This window comes from Amphiprion ocellaris, chromosome 13 (assembly GCF_022539595.1).
Source record: "Amphiprion ocellaris isolate individual 3 ecotype Okinawa chromosome 13, ASM2253959v1, whole genome shotgun sequence".
Classification (NCBI taxonomy): Eukaryota; Metazoa; Chordata; class Actinopteri; family Pomacentridae; genus Amphiprion; species Amphiprion ocellaris.
Window position 1 is genome coordinate 9,865,907 of NC_072778.1, and position 21,315 is coordinate 9,887,221.

At 38.2% G+C, this 21,315-nt stretch overlaps 1 protein-coding gene across 5 annotated transcripts in view; it reads left to right on the forward strand.

The window, feature by feature from the left end:
* lingo2 (leucine rich repeat and Ig domain containing 2) overlaps positions 1 to 21,315 on the forward strand; it is a 210,996-nt gene that overhangs the window by 117,649 nt on the left and 72,032 nt on the right. For 4 of the 5 annotated variants that reach the window (XM_035955274.2, XM_023285737.3, XM_035955273.2 and 1 more), the window contains one exon: positions 7,653 to 7,739. The exons of the other annotated variant lie outside the window; for it this stretch is intronic. The gene's annotated coding sequence lies outside the window, so the exon portion shown is untranslated. The remainder of the gene's footprint in view (positions 1 to 7,652; positions 7,740 to 21,315) is intronic. 5 annotated transcript variants of the gene reach the window in all.

The following is a 21,315-nucleotide window of genomic DNA, read 5'->3' on the forward strand; positions in this document are numbered from 1 at the left end:
AGACTAAAAGGAGTTAAGTCAATTATCACTTTGGACAGGTGCAGGAAAGACAGGGCAAGCATTTGGCAGATAACACCATAAGAAATTAACTCAATTGCTACACAAACTTATTTTTCCAGTCTAATCCCATGCTAATTAAAACACAAATTGTAAATGAATATACAGAGATGTGCTAGGAAAACAACAAACATCAACTACAAACATTTAGGTTATGTCTTTTCATAAGGTTCAATATTTTATGTTAATTGCAATTTTAAAATGAACAACCACAGCACATCCCCAATGTAAAACCAAGAAATAACCAAGGAAACACAAAAGAGCAAGTCTCAACAAAAGAAACACAGCAGCAGATACTTTGTGTAGATCCAAGGGCATAGTGGCGAGCCGGTGAACAGACCTCTGACAGAATGAAAAACAGAAAATTCACTTTCTATCTAGGCCAGGAACTGATCACAGAAAAACAGAGCATTGTGATTTGATCTTATTTTTTTGTTTTTACTCCTTCAAGTTGTCATAAATGAGGAGCACAAGGTGAGCCTTGGCAGCATGTGACTGTACCGTGAGCAGGATCATCTGAGTACCAGTGATGTGTTACTGTGGAGTTGGGATGTTTGTACTGTACACCTGAATAATACGACTCTGCGTTAGTGGCTCACAGCTGTGAATGTGGCAGTCATTGTAAAGCATACAGTACAAACCGGACATCAGTGCTCTGGCTGAAATAATGCTGTGCTTTGTAATTGCTTAGCTCCCATCAATCCATCAATAAGAGATGGCTTGTGTGAAGCGTTACTGATTATTGATTTGCAAAACAGCGTTTAGGCTACAGAGTTCTCCCCATTACATTGACTGTGTAGAGAGTTCATTGGTTTTATGTCAGCAAAGACACAGCAAGACTCCAAAAGATAAGATAAGCCTTTATTAATCCCACAGTGGGGAAATTTACAAAAATCCATGCTTTTACTCAAAGATGATTATGAATGGTAGTAGTTTATTCCATTAGCAATTCTGGTCAAGTTGCATTAGTTTTAAGACAAAGAACCACTGGACCAAAAACAAACAAACAATCAAATCACCTGTAAAACCTTTGTCCCCTCACTTTCGCTCTGCCCACCTCCATACCTTGTGGTTTCCAAAACCACCACAGCAGAAGCACTCAGTGATTAATAATGATCAATATCAAAATCTTTCAACAGTAAATGCACATTTTCGACAAAAACATTAAAACTAAAAAAAGAAAAACTTATGAAAGAAATGCAGCAAGATTGAATTGGATTAATTAATAATAATAATAATAATAATAATAATAATAATAATAATAATAATGATAATGATAATGATAATGATAATAATAATAATAATAATAATAATAATAATAATAATAATAATAATAATAATAATAAGCAGCACTTTATTGGTAACAGGTGGAATCTTGTCCATGTGGAGAAGTGGAGTGATGGATATAATTTAATGGCTCACATTAACATCCTGGAGAGCTTCCCTCTCACATCTTCAATTCCCTTGCTGTTTTTCTACCTTCAGTGGAGCAGACCAACTTCTTAATGGGCATAATAATGTGATTAATTGCTTTCTTGTCATTGGGCCCACTGAGTTTTACACTGTAAAGAAGTATAAATCAGGCGTGTATTTACAAGCAATCAAAGGCTCAAGATCGAAAGGAACATATAAAAGATGCCCAGCTGTGGAAAGTAATTGGTTCTGCTTTATTAGCTGTGTATCATTAGATGAAAGTAAAGACTTTTGGATCAGGAGGATCAGTTATTTTTGGCATGCAGTTAAATCTTTCCTCATTGTTGGTTAAACAGTAAAATCAACATCTTACTGAATGCAGTAATGTGCTGTCATGATATTAAACTGTAAGACTTTTAGAAAGTATTTTCCCCCTTCTTTTTCCATTTTTTTCCTGGAAGAATAATAATAAAGCAATATCAGGAAAAATTCAGACTAAGATTGTCTGAATTGTTCAGGAACAGTGAATTTGCTATTTTCAAAAGTATGTAAAAATGTGTGCTGACATTGCCAGGTTTATTAAATACTGTGGGTCTTGGACCTTACCATAAGAGTGACTTACTATTTAACATAGTAAAAATCAGACTTCACTTATTTTGGTGCTTTAAAAGGTAAAGGTTGTCATCAAGGGAGACAAGCAACACAATTCTACGATTTCATTTAGCAGGCGCTTTTATTCAAGGCAAAGTACAGCTGAGAGTAGATAAAACACAAGCAAGGATCTAGTCGGGAGAAGACAGCCTGGATAAGTGCCATAAAACAAGTTCAAGTATGATAGGACCTTGGTGCCTGCAGGCAGTGTGGGAAGTAATAGGAATTTTATTTTTATTTATTTTTATGGCTTTTTACAGTTTGCCAAGTATAAGCACATTTCATTTTAATTGAGAATCTGTGTATACAGTAATCTGTTGTTGACAAATAGAGTCATGCACTGCAAAATAACAGTAACATTACAGTAAAATGATAATTTAAACATACAATTATATTTCAAACTGAATGTTACATTTAAGTTCTTCTTAAAAGTTGCTTCTGACCTATGAGATCATCACCACTTCCCTTTATACATGCACCATTTCCACCATGAGCTCATTTTCACTCTTCAGGAATAAAACCTTTTATCTCTTCTTGCTTTCAGCTGATCAGTGAAATGGGAAGGACAACAAACATCCCATTTTCCCTCACCATTCCCTTATACTGCAAAATAAAGCAGCAATTATCTGGGTCTGGGCGGTGGCAGTTAGGAACAAATGCTGATGAAGCTCGGATGTCTATAACAGCATCCAGGTGCTCTTGCATATTAAGACATTTTATGGTCACATAATTAAAGAGAGAAGCTATTGTCATGATTGGTATGCATCTTGAGTCCAGGTGGCAAATGGCGTGCTAATGCATCCTTGTGAATCAAGGCCAAGTTTGTGGCGACGGAACTGGTGACAGTTCAGCAAGCCAGAGTATGACAGATTGTCGATGAAAGTTATTCATCCAGTTATGATATAGTGAAGTTGTGAATCTGAATCACTTGCAAAATAACTACATTGACATATTCCGTCATAGTCTTGTCACATGTTGATTTGAGATTGCACGTGGTACAGGCGTGTTTTGAGCTAAATGCTACGTTTAGGATGCTAACACGCTAATGTGCGCACTGTGATGATGCTGACATGCTAATGAGGTGTTATGCTCACTATCTTACTCGTTAGCATATTAAGTTTTAGCATTTAGCATGTTAACTCTTAACACACCTTTTAACTAATTGGTCCTAAAATAGTACATGCCATTACAAGTATTGGACAAGCTAAAATTTTAACTTGATGACGGCATTTAAAAAAAAGTATAGGGATTGTCAAATTTCTAGCAGTTCATTCTGAAAACGGGACTCCAGAGCATCAATTTGTTTTGACCATACATGCAACTAAAAATATGTGTGCAACTGAAAGGAGCACGACTGCGTTACTGCACGATTTACAGCCTCCGCAAACTCCTAATTTTCAACATTGTAGGTTGCTAGCATGAATGCAGTTGTTGCTGTTGTTTTACATAGTGACGAGGAATCTGAAAACAGTAACATACAGATAGTGGAATAAAAGGACAAAGCAGACGGAAGTGATCAGCCAATGACAGGATCATACTCACAACCTGCATCCATGAGTCAGACTTCATTGTGCCTGACATTTAGCAGGTATGCCAAAGTGTGTGTATATTAGGGATGTTAATGACTGATCAATAATCGATTAATTTTAGTTCATTTAACTGATTAAAAATATAAAAACCATTAAGGCAGAAGACAGACAAGGCATTGTAGATTAACTGTAATACCTGCTTGTACTGTTAAGAACCAAGGAGGTGGTCACTCTGACTTCCATTAGTTCCGTGTTCACAAACAGAGAACATTGTGGGAGTTTGAGCAGAAGTGCTCTAGTTCAACGTCACTTCAAACCAGTGGCTAATTGACTCTGCTGCACAACATGACAGTTGCCATGATGTCTACTGGATTAATTTAATAACATAGATTAATCAATTGTTGATTGATAAGGCTGACATTGGTTGAAGAAATATTTGCATGTCTAGTATATATGTCTGTGCCAATACTTTTTTTGTTTTTCCCCATCCACTTTCTGCGTTGCATTGCAGATTAAAGTTTGTCTGCTTCCGTTGATCCCTGTGCTGCTGTCTGCGGCTCTGGGCCCTGCAGCCTCCTGCTGGCTGCTCTGGTATTGTGCTAATGTGCCCTATGCTCTGACTCACAGGTGTTTCTATAGTTTGTTGCTGGCCCACAAGAGTGAGTCGCTGCAGTTTGCTGTTCTAGTTTTGCATCATGATATTTTGTGTACAAGCTTTGTGCTGTATATATTAGTGGTTGTTCATGCTGGTTCAGCCGAGTCATTTTTGCCTATTAGAGATATTAATGAATTACAAAATGCGTGTTTTTGGACCTCTAAATGTTCTTTATGCACTTTTTTGGTGTCTAGTAATGATGTTTATTTTTATAAATGTGCTGTGCACTGCCTGCTTCCTGCTGTCACACAGCATTATCCAGTTCCATTTGATATGCCAGCTGTAGACACTGTTGGTGCACCATGTCTGGGCAAAACCATGTGGCCCCCAGTAATTATGAATGCACTGTTGACCAGTCAGTAATAATCCCACTGCTAGTCCCTGTTGCTAGCTCCACACCCATTGTCAATGTGCATCTCCAGTCCTTTTGAACTGTGTTGGAGCTAGGAGCAGCCAGCTTATTGGTGCTTGGCATAGTGCATGGTGTTTTTCCTTTATCATTGGTTACTGTCAAAATAAACGGAGATCACTTCCAAGAGATCATATTTTGTTGTGTTGTTCCTCTTCACATCACAACACAGCAGCTATGGCTGATACAGTGTGTTGTCTGTTAATCGTATGGTTGGTAGTTTGAGTCCTCCCCTCCTTTTTATGCCGAAGTGTCCCTGGGCAAGACACTAAACCAAGTTGGTGCTGATGTCAGGTTAACACCCTGCATTGCAGCTTTGCCACCATTCCTGTGTGACTATGTGTGTAAATGGATTAATGAAGAACACAATGTAAAATGCTCTGGAGAACGTAGTAGCTAAGGCTAAAAGGTGCTATAGAAGACAATTAACATTCAGAAGCCCACTGGTTACACTTTTTGCATAGCTAAAAAGCACGATTAGAAATTTTTGGTGTACCAAAATGTAAAAGCCAGTGCAACTAGTGTTAGAAGTTTGCCTGTAGCCCTTTAAAAAGAAGATGAATGGCTGTACCTATTTCCAAGAGGTTCTATCAAGTAGCTGTGGTGACATTTTATTCACAACCAAAAAGGTCAACATCATGGTAATGTGAAGGAAAAAGTCACCAAACTGGGAAACCATGGAGATTTGTTGAAAATGTTCCATTATTAGAAAACTTTAACTTGGTTATGGCTCTTGATGCAGAGGTGAACAAAGTCATTTGGATCCATCAAATATAAAAAGTCTCATGATAATCCCCTGCTATGACTATCTGGCAACATTAGTTCAACTAAATATCATTGCGTAATTTAGTACCTTTTTGTATGTATCACTTGTGTCTAATAACATATTCTGATTATTGGGAGACTTAGATCAACATCAGCAATTAACTTTTTGGTCTGGAATGTCAAAGACATTTGGTTCATCTGTAATATCAAGGGCACACCAAATGGAGATTATTATGAATTCAGGAAAATCACCCTTTCACAGTTCATCAATATTCTGTGGCCATTGCGAGGAACCGGCTTCAGGCGTAACGAGGGGATCCAAAGGATAAATGATCAAAAAACAGGACAGCTCTTGTCCTTGAACTCTTAATGGCGTACTAATAGTGCACGGTGTCAAGAGTGATTTTAACAAGAGTGTCCTGAGTCAAACTTTTTTTTTTTTAATCCCCCTGTCTTTGGACTTGGAGGCGATAACGCATTCTCTCTCTCCCCCTCCCTGTCTCTCTCACATCATCACATTACTAACTCAGGCACGCCTTTTGCATAATCACCATCCTTTGTGTTTCCTCCTGCAGTTCGGATAAGAGGACTCATTACAGTAGAGAAAGTAACAAGCAGGCCAGTGTGCATTGTGCAGGTCACGCTGTTGGCCAAGGATTCAAAAAATCTGGAAATTCTTTAACAGAAATGCATGAACCCAGCACTATACTGACACCATTTGCCTTACTTGGGTGAGAATAAAATAGAAGATGTACACGCTGTGTAAGTTACTTCATGTGGTTTGATAATTCAGCAAACAGTAAAACTTTTGTTCATTTCTATAGTGTTCGTCAGCAGCCTTGGGGAGGCTGAAACTCAGTGGCTGAACACAACAGCTTTCTGAAGGGGGTCATCAATCAGCACTCCTTAATCTATTTTTTTCTCAAGCTGTAAACTGTCACATCATAGCAAAATGCATTTTAGGAATGATGCATGAACAGCTAAAACGAAAAAAAAATGAGAAAGAGCTCATGACATACAGTAATAATGAGCCCAGATAATGTGATGTCTTTCACATAACTGCTTAGATTACCAAGTCCTAACCAACCAATTGCATGTGCGTTGAGGTGTGTGTGGTTATTTTGCATATGATTTCATAAACGCACACGCAGTGGATGCTGTGTGAAATGGCCTTGTACGCTGACTCAGCACTTCTGGTTGCTGGTTTATCAACATGTCCGTCCTGCTGCCTTCACATGGCTGCAGAGATTGAATTATCTTAAGGAAATTTACATGCGGTATGATGCAATTCCTCATGTTAGATAAATGCAAGCTTGATTTACTGGCATTCTGCTTTAACCACATTCAGAGTTATTTTTAATGCCAATTTAAGTACATCTACTCCCTTCAATGTGTTTACAGTTAAAACGGTGGTCTGTTATTTCTGTAGCCTTGCACTGATCTTTTTGAGAATATAGCAAAGCGGCAGCTGTGCCAGAATTTCTCAGCATACAACATACAGCTCATTTTCCAAAAATATCCAGAAATCAGTTTGTCGAGCGTCATTTAAATGAACCTTCCAACTGTTTGACCATCTCTTTCCCCCTGCACTGTTCATTGATCACCAAAATATTACACATATGAGCAAAGCCAATTTCAGAGTAACGTGCTTAACTGTCAGAGCACTGCCCAGAAGAGATACAGAGCTTGAAATGAAATGGTAGCTGCATTGTTGTGGTTTGTGGTTTGTTTTTTTTTTGCTTGTTTATTTCAACAGATTTCTCATTTTTTGGCCCTGCTTGTTAGTTCTGTTTCTCAGGATCTTTGCTTTCATTTTTCTCAAAGTTTTTGAACAATATGACGCATTTCCTGGTGCTTTCATGACACAGAATGAAAGTCATAATCAATCAGTAAAAGTTTCCGTCTCTCTCTCTCGTTCTTGCTCCCCATCTCTCATCCACACCAAAATAACTCATTTCAGCTATTGTATACCTAGAACAATTCGTAAGTCTTGCAATAGTAAGTTTCAACTTAATATTTTCATCACCATTCTCCGGTGCCTATGTCTATCTAATTTCATACTGTTTTCCAATGTTTTAAATTACCATCTTTTAGATATTGATTCTCATTGTGACTTATAAACCTACCTGTGATTTATCTTTTTATTTCTACTTCTTCTCTCATCTCCTTGTAGACAAAAGACTGAAAATAGGCACAACCACAGCAAAAGACGGGAGAAAAGAATAGGCCATGGCTGAGGGGATGATTGCTTCTCAAAGTGGTAAGCAGCAGACATTTACAGTCTCTTAGCTGACTTGTGTGGTCACTGTGTGTTGCTGGATAAAGGCCAGCACTCCCATTATTGTTCTTCTGTTCAGTCCATTTTGTTTTCCATGCATTTTTGTTCTCCAAGAGATTCTGCACACTTTGTGCTGCAGGCATTTCACACCTCCCTCTATCTTGATGAGTCTCTCTTGATTTTAACAGTATGTAAGCATGCAATATATTCTCATGTTCAGCTTCTCTGGCTGTGACTGATCATGTAAAATTCTTCGTCCAAAAGCTTCACACTGGGCTGATTTCTGATGACTTTCACCTTTAAAAAAGGACCTTGCTATTGTTGGATCGAGGAACCTGAAAGGCTCAGTGGTTAGTGCTGTTGCCTGGTTTTGGGTTGGGTCAAAAGGTTGTGAGTTCGATCACATGAACAAATCAACCCTTCACTGCTTTGGCCAATTTGCTTGTGAGAACAGTGCCTTGAAATTAAAATTAGTTGACTGGAAACATCTTCCAGCTCCTACAAATTGGCTCACATGTGTATTATGTTTGCTATTAATAGACTGTCAAGCTCCCATTCCGTGCCTTTGACAGTGATGAACATTTCCAAACGTGGACATTGTTTGCAACCTGCATCTTAGTAAGTTTCATCATCGTGAGCTTCGCTGCATTTCACATTCAATTAATTTAATTAAAGTTCATGTACCAAATGTTCTCCAGTCTTATCACACCAGTTCTGATGAAATCTTAATGATGTTTCTTATCAACACCAATTAATTCAAACATATGACAATTCATGCTCCCCTCTGGTGGGTTTTTTGTGCATTTTCTCAAATCTCATCATCTTCTCTGGATATTCCCTCTTGACATTGTTTGCATTGAGGATTAGCTCAGTCTATAAATGAGTGGACTTTCATGTGCAAGCACAATGTTTCTGTCCAGTTTGGTTTCTGGATGTTACAGCTACATTACAGGCACTCTTCCAACAGTGCTCACATGCATTTTCTTTACAAAATGCAATGGTTCTTTTGGATGCTTTTATTTCTCCTCATAAAATTGACCAACCATAAAAAGCCTGGTTTAGGTCAGGGTGACATGACATGTAGCTCATCTGCAAATATCTTGAGCTTCCGTGGGTGATCACTCAGCTGTTTTTATTTCCAGAACATGCTTATCTTTCTACTGAGGAAATGTGTAAATAAAATGTTACTCTGTTGTCCAGAGTCCTTCTATTAAAAGCTCTTAATAAATACAGAAATTTATAAAGAGTTTTTAATGACATTCTCCTCAAAAGGCAATGTAAATTTGTTTTAAAGAGCTTTGTAGGACTTTGGTTTCATCTATCTGTGCACCTTTATCTTTGTGACATTGGACCTGTTCAGCTCTTCCAGCTTTATTATTAGCTTTATGTACTCCATGTTTCCTTTGCTGCAGCCTCTCTGACCATTGAACCACAAATTATTGCTGAACAATGTCTTGATCCCTCATCAATGCAGCCAGGACAAGCAGGTCAAAACACTGTGATGTGTGCCATGTGAGAAAAAGGGTTTTCACCGTCAACCTGGATTTTCGGTCACACTGAGAGCATTCTTTAAATTTAAAATGAGTCCCTGAACTCTTTACCGCTTCTGAAGAAACCTCCTATGACTTATAAATAATTTACAGTCATGGATTGCAGGTACTGTGCATTTCTCTCGTAGCCTGTGTAAGAAAAGTCATTCAAGGGTTATCTGTGAAATATTGTGTGCTTATTTACATGTATGATATAACTGACATATGTCCTTGAATTAAGCAGCAGTACAGTGGGATGTGCAAGATGGTTTTTACTGTATATTGTCATCTTAACATAGTGTATTTGTGCATGACAGAAATGCATCTTATTGCTCTTATGTTATCAGTGTCTATGCATGATGATATACGTATGATATATAATGTAAGTTTGAAGTGTATAAAGCTTTAGATCACATACTCTTTCATGAATTAGTCTGATACCCCGAATCCAAATGAAAAGTGATCCCTCATTGATTTCATTTCTTATTACCTCTTCAGATATCAAGGGATAAGGAAAGCAGTTTAAGTGAGGAAGCCATTATAGATACATTTTCAACCCTGGTACCAAGACTGTAATCCCACAGAGGTGGTTGCAACTGTAAGTGATCTTTGTAATTGAGCCATGCAATTCTTTAGCATAGATGTGATGTTGACTTAGAGTGACTATACTATAAATCAACATAGCTCCATTCTTCAGGCAGCACACACTAGAGATAGCCCAGAGAGAGATGTGCTACAATTGTGTAGTAATACAATGATTTTGTTTGACAGTATTAACTGATCGTGGATGTAGATGCAAGTAAATATGTAAAAAGCAATGGTTGCCAGTCTTACAAGTCGCATATAATCTATTTAAAGCAGTTTTGATACACTGTTAAATGGCACAGAACAGTGCATCCGCCTCGGGCATGTTTGTTTTGCCAGACATGTTGAGTGCAGATCCATCATTTCTTAAGCCAATTCCAGCATTCATGCAACAAAAAGATCATCCTGACAAGAGTTTAATTTACAAGTCAAACTCCAGTTGAGTTCGCCTGCCTGTAGCCGAGCTTTTGTCAGATTTTAGATTGCATGTGTGAATGTGTACGTCTGTGCGTGTATAGACATCTGTGACACGCACATATGCCTGTGTGTGTGCCCAAGCTTAGTGTATGCATTGCTGTGTAGGAAAGTGTGTTTGCATCTCTGTTTGGGAAAGAGAAAGAGATAGAAAAGCAACAGAGGTGATGTTGTGTGAAGAGATGGGAGTCTGCAGACAGATAGTGTCATTCCCTCAGTATCACCATTAAATCTTAATCTCCTGGCCCCTCATGGGAGGAGCCAGCCAAGCATGGGATTGTGTTTTGCATCTAAATCAAGATGTCTTGTTCCTTCAGAGAGTGCTTCATTGAGACAAAGTTTCATGTGTCTGCCCTCAGCTTCACATACGTTTGGATGCACTGGCTGATCATCCAGCTGCTGCTGTTTGTACTAAAGTCGTGTTAAATGCAATTGCCTCGTAAACTGTAACATCTCTAATCAATTATAAAGAAAGCGAGAAAACAGAACTCCCAAGCAGTACAGGAAAGTTATCATCTCGATGTGGAAGTTTCAGCAGGTTGCATCATGGGGGCTGAGTTTTTGTGGCAGTCATTTCCACCAGCTAAAACTAGACTTGTAATTCCATGTTAAGAACTTTCTTTCCTCTAGTACTCGCTCAGTGACACACCATCACCATGTTTGCTTGTTGATCAACAGATGCAGTTCTAGCAAAAATGAAGCAAACACTGGATCTTCAACTGTTGCGTTATCCTCATTGCTTATTCAAACTCTAGTGGTGAATCCTCATTTTAAACAATACTGCATTCAAGACAGTATCATATTTTCAGGACTTGAGGTGATGGACGTTCCTGTAACCCTACAAATATACAAAAATATGATTCTAGAAAGTATGGAATTCATAGAAAATCTTTTTTTGAGGTCAAACACCTTTCCATATTCTTTAAGCAATGCTGCTTGCAGGATTGACAGAGTTTTGACTGTATATTATTCAAGCACACATAAGTTACTCAATGTAGTAAGGTTAAATATTTAGTTTACTTGTACAACAAGCTTAACCAAGGTTTTAACCAAGGGCTACTAATTTCATTTTCATGTAACCTGCACCAGTCTGTCCTTGAATTCGTGCTTATGGCTGTAGTTCTTGTTTGTACTGTATGAAGCCCATTCATCCCCCTGTGAACTTTCCTCCAGGTAAGTTATCATGATTAATTCATTCAACACAATACATCCGTCAAAGCACGCTACATACCCTTAACTGCATTTGATTTTGACGCAAGCATTCCTCATGTTCCAGCAAATAGTTATTTCTGTTGTTGTCTAGAAAATGTTTCAGAAAAAAATGAGGGATGAAATGTAAACACACCACCTGGCCTTTATCACAGCAAAGAGTAGTTCTTCCACGTTCTCGCTCAGCAGGAAATAGCCAGCACTCCTGCAATACCATCCCATCTTCTCAGTTAGGAGAAGCGCAAAGCAGCGGTCGGCACATGATGTATTCAGGGTTACATCTCAGAAATTCTCAACTGCCATGCTTCCAGGTGACAGGCAAAATCTCTGATGGAGCTCTTAATTATTGCTAAGACAAAAACATATAACGGATTATTCACTGGAATTAGAGATCCTGGTGCTGACATTTGCAGAGAGACGACATGATTTGTGTTTTTATGTGTTGTAGTTGTTTTGGGGTTTTTTTTCTCCAATGAAGTGGTATACTTTCTCCAACATCAATTGGATGTGGTATTATTAGATCTGGCTGCACTCTTTGAGATATGAAAGTGAAAAATAATCTCTGTGAAAGAGGTAGGCTCTGACAGCACACTGAAACATAATGGAAAGCCTGGCTGCTGTTTCAAAGAGAGAATGCAGCAGGAAGACTGGTTTGGAGGGGGAAGCCTGCTCACTGCAGATAGAAGACAGGGATAAACCAGCAAGGATGCAAGCATGCTCAATTCATTTTACACCTAGTTCTGATTTATCATGGATATGATTTTTCCCCCTGCAGCTCCCTACTTAGGTTGAAGGCAAATGCTCCCTCTTGATTCTTGGACAGCTGTAATTTAGTGAAGGATACAGGGAAAATAATACATAGGAAATAAAAGAAATTCACATGAGCTGCCAAGGAATTTGCCATTGTTTTATTCCAGAGTGATTACTGTCAAATGTCAAAAATTCTACTTCTAGTCTCTGAGTAGATATTACATTTTTTCTTTATAATGAGGTAAACAGTTGAGCCTCTAGACATGCTTGATTTATTTTTCAGTTTTAGTACGACACATTCATGTGAATGGAAAAAACACATACTGTAGCATTCATCTACTCCATTATAATTTCAGTGCTGCCCACATGCCTCATTATTCTTGGTAATAGGCTCAGATCTCCAGCAAGTCTATTGATTCATCATTATTTTCTCCACCCTTCCTTCAAAACATGGCATTCGCAGGCTGGCAATCGCATTGCAAAGGATGCCAAAGCATGATGTATTGGTTTTGTGAGGAACTGCATTATAATAAGTTCTACCAAGTATCTTTCTGTGATTCTAAATTTTAAAAATTTTGCCAGTATGACAAAATAACATTAATACTATATCAGACACATTTGAAAAGATGAGCTGATAGGGCACCTTTCTTAATGTGGCACACAAAGGCTGAACTCTAAACAACTTAAATAGTAACTCAATTTTAATATAGTGCATAAAAGTGGCAAATTAATATCTGAACTAGTTGAGCAAAGCCAGGTGATGCTGCAACTCCATAAAGTAACTCTAAGTGTTGCCTATCTGAACAAATTGAACTAGTAAATTGAAGTAGTTTGTTATTATTACAGTATAGCATCAGTTAAATAAAACACAATAAGTAGGCCTCATAATGTATTCATTACTTGTCAGTAAGTAATGATTTATTTGTGTAATTGACTTCATATTTGTTTCTTAGTCAGCACTGTGGTATATATACTTTAATATACAGCTTGTGTTCTCGTCCATGTACATACCAGCTCCCTTTAACCTACCATCCACTCTAAATAACAATCACTTATCGAGTTACTTGATTAGCTGGATATGATGAAGTTTTTCTTTCTTACTGCAGGTGTTCAAGATAACAGTTGACCTAATGTCAGTTAATTTTGTAGCACCAGTATTTTCAGAGCCACATCACATCTCTCAGAAAATGAATTTTCCATTTTTCAAAGAGACTTGTCATTTCTTGTTGTTTAGTATGGCTAACCTTCCATTATCCTCCGACACTGTCCTCTAAATGCTATTACGGGCTGAAATGCCAGCAGTGATCAGAATTTTTAGCCATGATTAGACTAATATTCACCCTTTTTGCTACTGTCAAGAATGATCAAGAGGAGACAAGATTTGCTAAGTGAGTGAACGTGACTGGGAGTGCCATCATCATCATCTCTTTAACACAGCAGCCCCCACATCTCTGAGAGAACATATTAACATGCTGGCGTGCTGTCATCCCAGGCGCCCTACTTAGACCAGATGGGCCTCATTCAGGTCTTTCACAAAAACACAGGCGTGAAGGGATCTTAAATGTCAGTCTCAATATCACCAAGGCCATAATTAAGAATGAGCGAGCAGAAGGGCATGTACTTTTGTGTCCTAGTTAGATAGACATCTCAAATGAAATGATGAAAAGTCAGATCTGTATTTTCAGAAGAGAAGAGCGATTCCGTGGCCAGTATTATCATGCTAACAGAAATCATGTATTTTGTATGGAAAATGGAAAACATATGGCAAATGCATGAAAATGGCATGCAGACCTCACATCAAATTATTTGAGTACACAACATGCAATCTGTGCTTCAGAATGTTCTTGCTTTTTCTTGTGTCTTTTATTTTGCATTGTCTTGTCTGAGCACAGCTTCAATACAACAGAGGGATTTCAGCATGCTTTAGAAAACTTATGCTGACATGTACTGAATATCTATATCTATATATATCTATATATATAAAATTTACATGTAAAATTAAATTAAATTTAAATGTGATACCCAATTTACCATGGACTAATTCATGTTCATTTGTATGTAATGTGACCATGATATAACATGACATTTGTCAGTCATCAGAGTTTTTGCCATTCAGTTTGAACTAAAGTATCCAGTGGAGTTTAGCATGAATTTTGCATTGATGTAATACTGTTTGTGGATCTCTGTATGTTTAATTCACCTGATTAGACCTTCTCACGAGGTTATTTCCTTCAGAAACAGATTTTGTGTATATATAAATACATGCTACACAGTATAAATATTGTAACATAAAATTATGTATACTGTCTTGAATAATTTTATCTCTAAAGGCCTCTCCTACACAATAGTCCTACACTTGTAATAACATAAAAAGCTAGTTTAAGATAATAATATATATTATATTTTTTGAGATGATATCTTTGCAGATTTTGTTTGTGGCAAAATGCATAGAAATGGTCTCGCATGGGATCACCATAAAAGATATATAGCAAAATTGTTGCAGAAGATTGATTAGATTCATACAGCTGAATCAAAAACAGATATATACGTAGCAAAAGTGTCTGCTGCAATACACCTAATGGTAGAAAATACACTTTATGATTAAAATTGCACTCGTTAATTTAGGGGCACCATTCTTAGCTTGTCTGAGAAAATTATCAATGTAGACTAAGTGTCAAAGAGACTTCAATGAAAAAGAAATTGATCAGTCTCATTATGAAATTTGTAAACTCTGATTTCATTGAGTTCCTGTTCCCAAAACAAAGAAATACTCGGTAGAACCAATGATAGTTATTCACAAACATTTCTTAACTAATACTATGAACACACAATAAACAACAACAGACAGTGAAAAAATGAATGAATGAATAAATAAACGCAGATAAACTAATGAACTGTGATCATCACTGGAAGCAGTTGGTAGAAAAGGTCATGAATTTAGAATTCCTTTGAAAACTGGAAACCCAATTGTCATTTGAAAATTCACCAGTGTAGTAGAAGGAAAGTGATACTTGCGTAGCCTTTGTTGTAGTAGAGGGAGGCTGCTGCAGGATGTGGAGCTGTGATGATCTGCTGGATGAGTTGGTTCAGGAACGCAGAGCCAAGAAGGCATTTTGGCAGGTTTGCATTGCATAAGTGTGCCGAAGTAAAAATATTAAGAGTCTAATCTCATAGTTATCAGAAAATAATTGTGCTGTTGTAATTCTTCAGTAATTCTTAAACCCAGTTGCATTCTTCTAAGAGCCCATTTTTCTAAGAGCCCGCCTTCTACATCCACAAGTTGAATTTTTCTAAAAGCCATTCGTTCTTCATAAAGCCAAGTTTTTCTTCAAGCCAAGCCAAAAACCCTCAAAAAGCCAAGTTGCATTCCAGTGACTTTCCTCTATATAGAAAGTTTTGGAGCCAAATTCAAATCAGCATCTAACCAGTCATGGATGTGTTCCTCTCAAGGGGTGGTGCTGAGCTTCACTGTCCAGGAGAGGTCAGAGGCCAAATACCTTTATAACTTACTCTTAGTTCATTTCCTAAATGTACAAATCCAGTTGTCCAGCATTTGATTGGAATGATTAGAATGACACCAAACATAGTATGCTTATCCCATATGGTTCCTGGGATTATAATAAAAGGTGTAAACATAAGAATAAACTTACAAGAATAAACTTACAGATTGTAGACTTTAGGCTACATTGAAGTAAACTTAAACCTAAACCTGGTATCAGAGACTGAGTCCAGATCATCATTCTGGTGATGCTGCATTTTTTTAATGTTCAGATTTAAGCTGTTCAGTTCAGTCCTGTGTAGAAAGTTCTGTGTGTTAGGTTGGGAGATCAGAAGGTCAGAATGCCAATTCTGTAGAGGTGTAGTTTTCCTCACAGTTGACACTTTGTGACCCTTATCAGATTCTAGCGGAGATAGGAGGCATCCTGTTGTCTCCCAGAGAACCGTGAGTGGTCCTTTAGTAGCAAACATCCGATCAGCAGATGTTCCATTTGGAGGTGAATTATGGGTTAGCTGTCTCCTCTCTGTCTTACCAAATTTAAAGCTTTGGGAGAAGGTCTTTGGATCTTTGTGTGTTTCTCTGGAATGTTCTGTTTCTCAGTACACTACATCTTATAGCAATTTATCTGTTACCTACTGACTTCTAAGTAATTCAATTGATGTCATTTTCATGTGTATCTCTTTTTTTCCCAGTAATTTATACATGTGGGCATTCAACAAATTCTTCACTGGGCCTTCATGTTGCCACCAACTGTGGCTACCAGGCAATGTGTGCTCTATCTGTCCAGCCTCTATAAATGCAAAGCAATATTCAAGAAGGAATCAGAAGCTTGTAAGGAGATAACAGCAAGTACTGACCTTTGAAGATAACAGAGGTGAATACAAGAGGGCAGAAACTAGGTGTTTATTAGATGTTCCTGTTCAAGGCTTTGTCCTCTCACAAAGCCTACAATTATTGCTCACTGTAATAACAGAGTGCATTGTGGGAAATAAGATGGTAAGCTCCCTGTGGCTTTCTTCCCCCTGTGTGTGTTTGTTTGTTTTTTTCTGTTGTTTTCCACACAGGAAACGCGAGTCTTCTAATTAAGTCTTGGAGGGGGAGAGCGCGGCATCTTAGTCGGCCAACTGTGAGCGGCTATCGCAAACTCAAACTTCGATGTTTAATTTATGTGTGCTCTATTATTTATGGATGCCGTGATCTGTGTGTATACGGGACTTTATGCAGACTTTGGATCTTTGTAGTGTTTGCGAGTTTGGGACAGAAAAAAAAAAGAAATATCAAATAAAAAGAATATTGAGTGCCTATCCAGCAGAAATATACTTAAGCTAATGTTAAAAAAAAAAAAAGTGGTCTGTCTAGCAGCTGTTTGTCCTTCTGTCTCCTTTTCCATCCTCACCAACACATTGACACTACAGCATTATGCGTCTATGCACGTTCATTGTATGCAAACACGTGCACACTTAACCGAGGAGGTGGATTTATTGATATGTTTATTCTCAGGAGGCTTATCCTAAATTTAAAAATAACCTCTACATACTAACTTGATTTAAGACCAATATTATAATACATTGTCTCCAAGTGAATTCTGAATGAGGTCACTAGTTTTGTCCCCAGTTTTTAAAGCCAACCCCAATCAGGTGGGTTTATGCACTAAATTGTCTCCAAGGTCTCTCTCTGCCTCTGCAGCAGCAGATGATAATCAGGTCTGAGAAGGTGGATGGGGTAATAACACCCATGACATCGATGCCTACAACGACCAAGGGGACCATGTTTATGCTCGCTCCACTTCAAACTCTAATGTGCAGCGATGCAGCTCTAACCTGCTGAATATTATGCACTAAGCTGAGCCCACTGAGGGCTAAATCCCCGCCTCAAAAAAATGGCTTGGATCAGCAGGTGTGACCGGGAAGGATAGCCCAGATTTGAAGAGCAGGAAATGCAGGGAAAATAAATATTTCATGCAACATTTTTCTCACAGCACAGTTGAAAGGCAGTGGGGATACAGATCAATAGTAGAAAGGGATCTGGCTATGCAGAGATAGGGTTACTGAGAGAGGGTTATACAACTTCAAATAACAAGGGTCCTATGTACATACTTTTAAAAAGCACAGATCAGGTGCTGGCTTTTGGTGATAGCCTAAACTGGACTGCTCTGTTGTTCCATTGTCTACTATAGAGTACACTTTGTGAGGAGAAAAATAGTTTTCAGTAAACACAGTCAATCTTTTATCCTTTTGTTTTTTAAGACTTACTGGCCCAGATTTTCATGTATTACCTACATCTATTGCAACCCTTCATCCAAGAACCTAGTACATTGTGACTATAGTTAGTCTATCACAGGCAAAATATGTTTATTTGCAGTAGCAGAATAACAACAGTTAATCCATGTTTATGACCCCTGAACACTTCTAGTTAAATACAAGTTTGACAACGATTGTATATTTATAGTTGGAAAAGTGAGGCAATAATGCAGATCAAAGTGGCCTTTTTATATAACACAGACAACACAATTACTGATTTAAACTTACTGTTTCACCTGGAAAGCCATGGGCATTTTTTAATTAAGACTTTGAGGAACAGACATGTTTATTGAATCTTTATGTTAGGATTTCACCAGCAAAAACAAAAGATCCCCACTGTAAGCCTGACATGAAGAAGCAATGTGCCGGTGAATACAGCATGACCGGCTGAAAATACTGATAAGTAAGTGGCCAATGGAGCAACCGCAATGAAACAAACAAACCGATGTCATGCAGGAAATTAGACTGAGAGGAGCAATACTGCACCTAACAAGCTTACGACACTTTGAATAAGGTGATTGAAAGGGAGGCAGTTTTCTGGGCAGGAGCACTGGACCATCAACCTTCAGTCTCACATATCCTATGGCCCTTATCCAAGAATTACACACACACACACACACACACAGCAAGGTGAGAGAAGGCACTTAAAGACCTCTGCTTCACTGGAGCTGCTCAGCATCCAGCAGAAAAATGTGTACAGGATACTGAACATCCTGGAGGAGAATGTAGTACTGAGCTTTTAAATGGGAACATTAGCCTTTAGTAATAGTAGCGGTACTAATGGTTTTTACTTTTCACCAAATGAACACTGCTAGTTTGCATCCGTACATGCTCTTCAGACTAGGGTTGGAGCACAACTTCTGCCACTCCCATCAATGACTCAATAAAATACCTTCCTTCACACTAATGTTAGTATTTGTGGCTCAAAAATTCTGTTAAACTCTAAACTAAAATTCCAATTAGGCTCGAAAAGTGATTTTCATTTGTCAAAAACCAAAAGATCTTTTAGTTTTCTATAATATAGCAGTGAACCCCAACAGTAAGTGTATGAAAGGTCATAAAACCCTATGACTACTTGTGTCTTGAGGCAGAAATGCCTCGAAGACAGGTTCGCCAGGAGCACAGAAGTAGCTGGTTTGATTCCTATCAATAACAGAATTATATATTTTTGAGCTTGGCAACTGAAGGGCATTACATCTACCACTGAGCAAGTGAATGAACTCCCACATCTGCTCCAGGGGCTGTGCACTCTTGCTGACCCTGCACCATGATCCCTCTGATGAAACAGATATCCATTAGTATGTATAACCGGGGAAGACTATGCAATGAGATTGATCCTTGAACTACAACAACATCAGAATTGATGAATACATTGTGGTATAAAGAGCCTACATATAGTTTGATCTCTGCAAGCTCTGCGACTCCCAACTGCCTGCTAATACTGCATTGTGCTCTGCCTTGATAAATAAGACAATAGTAGTACACACTTATATTGCATTTTTAAACAGGACAAAGAACCTCTCTCTTCCTCCACCTCATTTTACATCCCAGATCCTCTTACTTTGTAGATGGGCTTAGTCTGCATCCATTTAAAGGAAAATATATGATGCCGGTAGCTCATAAGACTACATTTTATGTGTTCAATTGGGAGTTGGAATGGTCTTGAGTGATGGGTTCGGTGAGGGAGAGGACTTCATTTTAACGCCTGACTGAAGGTGAACCTGACCTCTCATGTGGGCTGGAAAGACGGTAAAACTCCAAGCAGTGTAGCATAAGCATACACAGCAAATTCAGTGGCTCTAAGGGGTCATTACCTCAAGAAGATGGGCCAGGAACACTGCCAGGAACAGGCCATTATCAGTTTGTTGGTACAGGTGATTATGGTGTACTCTACCATAAAAATCATATAGTCTCCTCATCGTAAACTATATTTAGTTCCACTACATGACAGCTGCTGTATTTACAGATATTATGTTTATGAGTCACTTTCCATTTATATCCAAGGCATACACCAAGAGTATCCTTATTGTCTTTGTGGATAGAAAGACACACAGACAGACAGAAGTATATTTTTGATGCACATATGCGTCAGTGAAGAGTAATGACATTCACAGAAACAATACTTTTCAGCCTGCAGCCTTGGGCTTTGTCCAAATGTACATGGGTCTTTTTAAAAACTTATTATTTCTTTGGTGCGTCATGGCCTTTTGTTCACAGGTTTAGGCCACTGAAAGGGGACCTTTTTGGAAAAATAATTTCTTGGGTGAAGATTTTCAGACACTCTGAAGTGATGTTGTGCAGGCGGGGAGAACTGAAGTTTTGGCTTGTAGGATTCAGAGTTAGCATTATCTCCTTCTTTTACATAAGCCATATTGCCAACATGACCAAATTAGTACTGAGGCTTATCTCTGTAATAGGAATCTTTACATGTTAACACATAAAGTTACTCAACAACTGTTCTGAGGAACAAAAGCATCAGAATGAGTCAACACATGAGATTCCCCGCTTCCTAATGCGTCACTGTTCATGTCAATTGTTGGTAATAGTTTTTTTTTTTTTTTTTTTTTTTTTTTTTTAAGCTTCTGATTGGCCAATATTGCTGCAGGGTTTGGGTTATATCAGCAGCTGCTGGTTTGGCAAGCTTTTGACAGCTCTTTAATTATGTTTTAGCATTTTCATATAGACAGAGATTTTTCTTTATTTTTTTTCTGTACAAAAGACGAAACCCCACCATTTTACACAACACCCATATATGTGTGTATCTGGCCTAAATGAAAAAGAAAAATGAAACAAAAGAACTCTCTTTGGGAATAAACAGGAACAAATGTGGCATTTAGAAACTAGGCAGTGAATAAGAAAAGGCAAAGCATGCTGGGATGCAGAAGGGTGTGAAGAAATTGGCCATTTGTCAGCTTGGATAAGGTCACTATCTAACTTGCAAACAGCACAGTAATTCACTGCAGTTGGGATGTTACACCTAATACAATCTCAATGTGGAACTTAGAACGATGCTTCATGCTTATTTTCTCATTTCCAAACATGTGAATACCATCATAATTAACACACCACGGCCTGCTAACAGCAGGAGTGGTGTCAAAGGGCAAGTAAACTCCCCCAGACACTACTTGAAGTGTTTCTCCACCAACATGCTGTTTGGCGGGAAAGACATTAAGAGTTAATCACTGTGTATGGACTTGAAATGAACATGAGAG